At 38.8% G+C, this 8,493-nt stretch overlaps 1 long non-coding RNA gene across 1 annotated transcript in view; it reads right to left on the reverse strand.

The window, feature by feature from the left end:
* The window catches only part of LOC123977917, a 46,505-nt gene that overhangs the window by 27,422 nt on the left and 10,590 nt on the right, over positions 1 to 8,493 (reverse strand). The window lies entirely within an intron of this gene.

Below are 8,493 nucleotides of genomic sequence, written 5' to 3' on the forward strand. Positions count from 1 at the left end.
TAACATATTCTCCATCACCCAGCCAGGTTTCACTAAGAAAAAATAAATCAATATCATAATCTGATATTAGTTCATTTACTAGTACACCTTTAGAAGAGAGAGATCTGATGTTTAAGAGTCCACATTTAACTCTCCTATTCGTTTGCACTATTGCTCTTGTGGTTTTAATTTTTATGAGGTTTTTATGCACAGCTCCTCTTCTGTTTACCTTTTTAAATAATTTCAATGGTCGGGGGACAGACACCGTCACTATAGGATTTTCACTAAGTAACTCCATTGTAAACATATGTCTGCTGTGAAGATCAACACTAAGGTACAAAACACTGGATATAGTGACACTGGTCAGACAGAACTACTGTAATGGTTTGATTGTATTTCTGGGAGCTCTCGCATACTTTCATGGTGCCACAGGTTTGAACTTTGGGCTAACTATTTATCCAGTGGTATGTAAAATTCTTTAAATACACAATTTAGAATATTGTTTTGATGCAAGAGATCCTTAGCACTATTAAATTACATCTTGCTTTTAAAAAATGGCGTAGGCTGTCATTATGTTGAAGAAGAACAAGAAGACATACTTTCTCTGTGGTTATTAGTGTTATACACACACACAGGTCTGAAATACACCTGAACAAACAGGACATATAAACATGCAACAACATGGAGAGATGCCAGAGCGAATTGATTGAAATCACGATTATTAACACAATAATGACTGACTTAGCAAACATCATGCATTTATTGAACTTGTAAAACTGAATGCTTAATTTTTTTTGTGTGTGTGTGTGTGTGTGTGTGTGTGTGTGTGTGTGTGTGTGTACACGGAGTGGAGCACAGCAGGTGAAAGGTAAACTACTGGAGATGATGACAACTCATTGCTAATTCCCGTGTCTGCCATACTTTGCTTGAGCTCTACGCATGGGTGAAATGATCAATGGAAATCTGCACGTTTTTCCGCATAGAATTCTTCTGTAAATCCAGACGTTTGTGGTGAAATGTGCATAAGCACAAAAGTTGCAGGTGTACCTTTTAGGCCATTTTGCTGCGCGTAGCAATTTTTATTAATGAAGCCCCAGGATTAGTACAAGCAGAAATAAAATGTAAATTGTTAAAGTATGAGTAGAGGAAAGGTCCACTAACCGCTATTCTAATTGATGCAGTTTGAAATACCATAGATTAAAGCTAATTATAAGCAAGTTGTAGCACCCTGTCATCTTGGCTCCAGCTGTAAACATCTCAGCCTGGATGAGAGGGAGTTTGGGCTTTTAGGGAGGAAATGGTGCGCTGGATTTATAACACAATACAAAATGAGTGTTACTGCGAAATAGCATGCGCCACACAAATTGTTTTATCTCGGTTAACTTGTTTTATAATTGTTGGAAGACAAAATAGAAATCGTAATTAAAATTTGATAACTTGCACAGCTCTATCTCCAGCTACACACTGTCACTTCCACCGCCATGGCATGGACGTTGGAGAAGACACGCATGCCGTGGCTTTTGTCCTTTATGTGCAGAACCAGGGAGTTGTTTGTTCAGTCTGTTACCAACCTTAAAACATATGAAAAAGAGTATTTGCAAACAGGATTTATGTGAGAGATTTAACATGTAGCTTACCTCTGCATATGATGCACTGGAAGTTGATACTCTGTTCCTGGCATATTGTCCCAGGTCCCACAAGGCTTGTGAAACTGCTGGCAGCTCCTCTACTGCAAGCAACAGCTCTTCTATTTTCTCTTTTGTTTCTTCTTCTAGGAAACTGGGAAATAAGGAAAAGTAATGTAAAAGTTCATTATAATAATTCACCCTTGTCTCTCAAATTTTCACTTACAACACTCCAATAAGCCATCAGTAGATTAACAAACAGCTACTATATTGTGACCACTGGATTGATTTTAGAAATTTTTTTTAAGGTAACCAGGTCAACATGTTGAGACCTCACCATTCAAACAAAGCAGATGTTTAACTTTGTAGTTAAAGAATCTGTTAGACATTTTTATTTGTTTTGGGTAAATGCAATGCTAATTACCCAGTCCTCCTCCTCTGTAGCTCGTTGTAAGAGCTTTCGCAGATGGAAACGATTTGTCTGGCGTTTTGTTTCCAAAACGTCACTCCTACAAGAAAGAACAAACATTGATTGATTTTTGGCTTCAAAGACATAGCTTACAGCCAGAAAAAAATAAATATACTCTGACGTACCAGTTGTCCCGCTTGATTGCCCTGCACATCGCACAGGACAACATTTTCCTCTGTGTGGAGTTCGGTTTTGACCTTTAAGGTCATGGCTGGCATAGTCGCTTCTTGACTGGTGAACTCCACGTACAAGGTGGTACCATCCAAAATTAGATTACTCCTCTCCACCCTTCCAACAGATATGTTCCTTTGAAGACACACAGGGGTGGGACGTGTGGTGGGGTTGCAGAGAGAAACCAATTCTTTCAAACAAACCCTCTATTATCTATTTAAGCAACACATTGCACTACTACTCATGGTTCCCACATCTTCTTAAACATCAAATTGAAGGACTTTCAATGTTTTCCACACATAAACTTTACTTAGGTAGATCACACAGGTTTATTACAGTGGGATCCAATCACGAGGCAGGTTCAACTTTGTGATGTCTGTCAGCCATCTGCGATGGACGATGGCATCGTCTATCGGCCCAACCCTATTTACTATCTACTTTAAAATAATTTCAAGCCCTTGATTAGGTTCTCCTCAAACTCACAAAGAAAGGATTTAAAGAACTCATGGAAACCCTGTGAATTAGATTTTATTTACCAGTTGCATTCCCTGGATTAATGATAATGCTTAGGTTATTATCAGTGTTTCTTTGCATGACATAAGTCAAGAAAAGGTTTTCGTAGTAACGTTTGGTGGGATATATAACAAACAATCCATACAAACTGCATGCACAGTAATGGAAAAATTATTTTGTGGCCGATTTTTTACTATATTTTTTCTTTGGTGTCATATCATGTAAAGATTCTGGACAGACGTGGGGGTGGAGGTCAAGTATGGCCAGTGGAAGCTGCTGGAAATCTAAAATTTGATGCTGCAAAAATGAATTGGTTAACAGATTAGATGTCAACTATTAAATATATAATAATCTGATAATTGATTAATGTCTTGAGTCATTATTTAAGAAAAAAAATCTAAGTTTTATGATGTCAGCCTCTCATTTGTGAATATGTTCTGGTTTCATTTCTCCGGTCTCACAGTAAACAGAATATCTTTGGGTTGTGGACGGAACAAGATATTTGAAGACTTGATCTTGTGACATTTTTCACTATTTTCTTACATTTTATAGACCAAACAACTACTTGACTAACAAAAAAAATAATCGTTATTTGCAGCCCTACTTGGTTGGCTGGGAGGTCGAGAGGTAGGGCCCTCCTCATCTCCCATGACCTCGCATTGGCTGGCAACTGAAAGTTCATCCAGGCAGCACCACATCCCCCCTGTCCAATATTAAATAAATACTAGATGGAATCAGCTGAAAGTACAGTGACAAGATTTTTAGAAGGTTGTTATGTCACCTATTTATTTTTGTCACACACATGCACGCACACACACACACACACACACACACACACAAACACTCCTGTTCCTATGATATGATCTGAACTTTGGTACAAAATGTAGGGTAGTAAACATTTCCTGTAATTGGTCATGATATGCCAGGTGCAGTGTTATATTAAGTACGCATATGAAGTAATATATAGGAATAGGAAAAATAGAGGTTGTTATAAATTAATAATAAATGTAAGCTTAATACACACACATGCTTGAGAAATAACACCAAAAACTGCAGACCAAGTGCTGCCCAGGATGCAGGGAGCAATAAAATAATGAGTTGAACTAAACATTACTAGTAGTAGTAGTAGTTATAGTCTTCATTGGAGTAATAGTATAGGCTACAGACAAGATAGTTTCAGTGTCTGGTGGGTTCATGCCATTAATACAAACATAACCAGGAAAGGCTTTGGACAAAAACTTGTGTAGTTTAAGTGTAATTCAATGAGGTTAGTATAATGTGAGAAGAGTACAGTGGAGGCACATTGGAATTCATTTGTTGCATTTTGATATGACCACAATTTTTCAGCCTGCCAAACTTCTGGTGGGAGTGACCCGCCACAGCTGAAATCCATTCGCATTTGGCGGGTGTTAAAGAGGTGGTATTAGGCTCATTTTCAGGTTCAAAATCTTAATTAGGGGTTGTACCAGAACAGATTTACATGGTTTAATTTTCAAAAAACACCATATTTTTCTCATACTGCACATTGCTGCAGCTCCTCTTTTCACCCTATGTGTTGTACGCTCCGCTCTTGAGCTACAGAGTGATGCATCTTACTTGTACAAAATCTTTGTTGGGAGTTGCACATGCGCAGTTCCCAGGTAAGGACTACTAGCCAATCAGAAGCAGAGAAGGACAGGTTGTAAGAAACAAGGTAGTGTAATCTAAATCAAAGCCGCTTCAGACTGCGACCGTAACCTAGCAGATGGTATAAGTTACTCACAAGTCCACAACCACACAACATCATTGTTCCACATCTTACCATAAACCACTACAAAAATCACCATATTTCAACTTAATTTTACATTAAATTTGGCCAAACAACGTTTGCTCAGTAGCTTTCACATCAGGTGTAACGTTAGCATCATAGCTATAACTTTAGCTGTGTTAGCCAACTCCGCACTTGAACAGTCTGTGAAGTTACATTGCCGTGTTTATTTTAAATATAATTCACAACCAATAAAGCATACTTACAGGTTGTGATCCCAGCGATCCACACAGCTTTCTCTTTTTTAAAACGTTTGAACATTCCTCAGAATGTAAAGACAGATAAGCGGTATGAAAACCTTCCAGCTGTGTTTTCCTCTGCCGTTGTTGCTGCAGCGGTCTGTGTGACGGCGGGAGCAGAGGGCTCTGTGAGCGGGCGGCTGGCCTCACACGCTCCTCCATTTCTTCCAAATTCCATGAGAAAACTGTAAAATATAAAACTTTCTGTTGCTGGCCTCTGTCTTGTGCAGAGGATGATGATGCAGTGAATAGTGAATATTCTCTCTGACCGATCAGCAGTTACATTTTAGTATCCCTCAGCTGGCTTGGAACCTCGATGGAGGTGAGGTGATACAAAAAAAGTACCTGGAAGCAGGTATAGGTACAACATTTCTACAATGGAAAACCAGACAAAGGCGAGTCGAGCCAAAGGGCCTCCGCTCAGACTAGCTTGGTTTGAGGGCGTGCCTGACCCTGCTAGCAGCTTGGCAAGCTTTAGGACGCGTTTTCATTGTGATATCACAAGTAAAGGAAGTGAAGGGCTGGACTACAAACGAGCTGTTTTCAAGCAGTTCAGAGCAGAGCTTTCTGTGGGAGATGGGAACTCCCTTTGGGCTGGACTTTGGCCTTTTTCACTTTGCAAACCTGTTACATGCACACAAAAGATTTATAACTCAATAAAGGAGAGGGGAAAAGCCAAAAAGCATAATACCACCTCTTTAACTAAAGTGTTTTTTTCACACCAACAGTTTTTTCAACAGTTTTAGTTTAGTTTTATAACCTACTAAAAAAGTTATTTTAGTTTAGTTTTAGTCTATAATCACCTTTCTAACTACGTGGTACATAGCTAGGTTAATAGTTTTAAAATGGATTTTTTCACACTGAAACATTTACGATGGCTATTATGCCCGACTACTTTACATGCTAGCAAAACATTGATTTTTTATTAACAACAAAGCCTTTATTTAATGGATGAGTCGAACATAGCCATATTCCCATCATTGACAGGGAGCTTCATTGACGGGGGAGCTTCTCGGAGAAGTTGCAACTGCAGATGCAAGCACAGCACCACCGCCAGCGCCTCCACCACCCCCGTTTGCAGGCGCCACCCAGCACTTCTCTTTTTCACGCCCAAGGGCTGCTGCTGGTTCACCCGCTGCCTCTGCACCTCCAAGAGCCGCGATGACTCGCTGGAGCCAATCCCAGCTGACTTTGGGCGAATGGCGGGGTATACCCTGGACAGGTGGCCAGTACCCACAAAATCCCTACAAGCAAATAATAATGAGAACACCTCCACAGAGCCAGTGGAATCACGTCATGCCATGCTTTAACCTTTTAAAAGTATTTTAATTAAACAAAAAGTCAAATAATATTTCCACTTCCCCATGTTTTCTGTTATCTACAGTCCGATCTATTTAACTAATCCTCTACACAGAATAAACTCAACGTTGTGCACATTAAAGATACAACTATAATTTGTATCAAATGAAAAGTTAACAAAATGGTATTAGTGGTTTTTTTCTGCTGAATCCTCAGAATATTATGTATAGCCTATATGTAAAATCATTTTGGTGCTTAAAATACATTGAGTGTAAAATCACCTATTTGAAAACAGTTCAATTCTAGCAATTCTGCTAACATTGTGTGAAAATTCCATAACAAAGTCTAATTGTTTAAATGAAGGTAGAAACAATGGACGTCAAGAATACTTGAAAGAAAAGAGTATGTAACAGACATATTCATGAATGATAGTCTACTATTCGGATTTTATAAAGCATTTAACTAGTAACTGTTTCCTCAGACCTCCAAAGACACACCCATATTAACTAGTGCCTCAAGAGGAAACATGTTTTTCTTAAGTGTAAACACTGCGGAAATCATTCCAAACACACTATTAGTTCATTTCTGTTTTGTAGAAGGTCAACACCTCATTTGAATGAGGTGAGGTGACATATTAGGTGTCCTATTATTATTTAAAAGTACTAATGATTGTGCCCACCCCACAGGTTCCATCTGTTGGAAGCAGAATGCCCGCAGAGTCCTTGCTGTATCAGAGAACAAATTTGTGGAAGTGCAGAGTGGCAAACGAAGAAGATCAAGATAGCTACCCTTAAATATTGAACAGAGTACTTCATTTAAATTACACAAAAAAAATAATCTGACTATGTTAAGTCTTTTTTTTTAAAGTTGAAAAGCGGATGAAACTGCAGGCCTGCAGGACATCTATGAAAAGGTAGAAGAGGTGATACTCGCTGCCCAGAGTCTTCCGGACGTGACCTTGACATTTAAAAGGCTTTCTGAGCTGGCCATCACTGAAAGAGTGACATACATCTTGATAGAAGCACAGGCAGAGCACGTGCGAGCTGCTTTCAACTGTACTGTGTGCAAGGTTATGCAGATATTTTACACTTTTACTTAAATTGCTGTATAAAACTGTCATTTATCTCTCATGCCTATCTTGCAGGGCCAGTGAGTGAGCCAGTTCTTTCCGCCTGCTGTAAAACCCTCCTAGGATGCAAGGTCTGCATTGACCACAAAATGCATCGCAGTGTGTGAAGTGTAGAGAGGAAAACTTCAGAGCCAATGTGATTGTTGTCACTGGTCTGTCTGAGGCGTTGTTAGCCCCCTAATGTGCTGTTGTGGCTGTTTTCAGCCACTATAGGGTATTTGAGTCTTAATTTGGCCATAACTTTTTCTGTGTTTCAGCAAATGGAATGATTTTGGTGACAAATCTTATTTTGACACATATTTTGGGAAAATGCTTTGAAAAATTTAAAAAACTCAACACTACACTGTGGGCAAATTCACTACCCTTTCGTTATGTTCGTGGCTGAAAACAGCCACTACTTTAAACTGCTGTAAAAATGTATCGGATAAATATTAAAAAAAATGTTTTTGCATAAATCTATTAATCAACCTCAGTCCTTATCAAAACTACTATTTTTTTTTTTTTTTTTAAAATAGGATTTTAACTCTTTAATTGCCAAATTCATAAATGATGTCACTGATTTGGGAAAAAAACAACACAAAATGACTTATTTTCAATATAAAATGTAATTGTGAACTGGATTTTTTTTTTTACCTTTTATCACAGTCTTGGACATGTCAACGATTAGAAACATGGCTGTAAAACGTGGCTGTTTTTGCCCCATTGACTTCCATTATAACCACATTTTTTTATTGCAAAGCCATGACACCAGATAATCATGCATTTTTGATTGTTGGTGGTTTTCCCTGTTGGGAAGAGGTAAAAATTGATAACCAGGTGGCACCATTAACCCTTTATAGGCCTGTGCAAAAAAACTAAACAAAAAAAAAAAACACTAAGCATCTGCATCAGACATATGAACACTTTATTATGAACCAAAATGCAACAACAACTTCAAATAAACTGAAAAATGGTTCGACAGTTGAGGATGGATGAAGAACTAAACAATTGAACAAACCACAAACTCTGTGTGTTTGTGTATTTTCAGTCTTTCCAGCAGGACTTGCAGCATATCACTTGGTGCTCTTTTTGCAAGTGTGTCCACCACAACGGATGCAAGTGCTGACTGTTCTTTTTTTTTGTCCTGTGCAGCACTTGCATGTTCCCCTCTTCCCTTCTGAGCTACTGGTGTCTGTGGATTTGTGTCTGGAGGGACAGCTGCAGGAGACTGAATCTCTCTCACCAGTGCAGCAGCAACTGGTGCGCGAGGGAGGTGCTCTCTC

The sequence above is a fragment of the Micropterus dolomieu genome, linkage group LG10 (genome assembly GCF_021292245.1).
Source record: "Micropterus dolomieu isolate WLL.071019.BEF.003 ecotype Adirondacks linkage group LG10, ASM2129224v1, whole genome shotgun sequence".
In the NCBI taxonomy this organism is placed as follows: Eukaryota; Metazoa; Chordata; class Actinopteri; order Centrarchiformes; family Centrarchidae; genus Micropterus; species Micropterus dolomieu.